Raw genomic sequence first — 805 nt, forward strand, 5'->3', positions numbered from 1 at the left:
CAAATGAGCCTTCCTATATGTAGCTTTCAGGGGAAAAATAAGTGTTTTGGTGTTTTCTAGTAGAACAGAATAGTAAGCCATGACAAAAGGGTTTTATGCTTCCTTAATATTTTGAAGGTTTATAACCTTCCCTTTGCTTGTTTACAGCAATGCCTTTCATTCTAAGACAATACAAAAAATGAATATAAAACTCATCCTTCCTGCAGTAACTCTCTAGATGAACAAGCTAAATTTTTTTCTTTTGTCTACAGCTTTGTCAGAGTGAGTATTGTTTTGTTTGTAACAGTTATCAATTCCCTGCCAGTTTAACAATGGAAATAGTTTTTCTTACTCAATAGAATACTGAGTAAAAAACATGAGTTTTAATGTAGTATGTTAGCCTGCTCATTAATGACTAAGTCACCACTGAGCTTGCCTGCCTATCTGAAGGAGTGGGAAGTCCTCCCATCCGTTTTATTTATAGGTAATTTTCCTAACATAATTGTCTTTTGTCCTCTACGTTAGCAATGTAGCTTGAAAAGTTAATCTGAAATAAAGAAATAAGATAAATATCCTAACATCTCCCTGAAACGCTCATAGGCAATATGAGGCATGAGGTTTCATTTCTAATATTTCTTGAGCACATAAAGGATTCCCTTTGTTTTTATTACTGTGCTTAGGGAGGGGAGGGTTGTAACTGGAGAAGCAAAATGGTGGACATTTGGCCAGTGGTTGGGGAGACAAGATCTAAGAATGGCCCAGAAGCCAGTGCGGCTCTTACACAAAGCCCTACACAATGTTTCCGCTACATGATGAATCTCTTGTC

The sequence above is a fragment of the Peromyscus eremicus genome, chromosome 7 (genome assembly GCF_949786415.1).
Source record: "Peromyscus eremicus chromosome 7, PerEre_H2_v1, whole genome shotgun sequence".
Lineage (NCBI taxonomy): Eukaryota > Metazoa > Chordata > Mammalia > Rodentia > Cricetidae > Peromyscus > Peromyscus eremicus.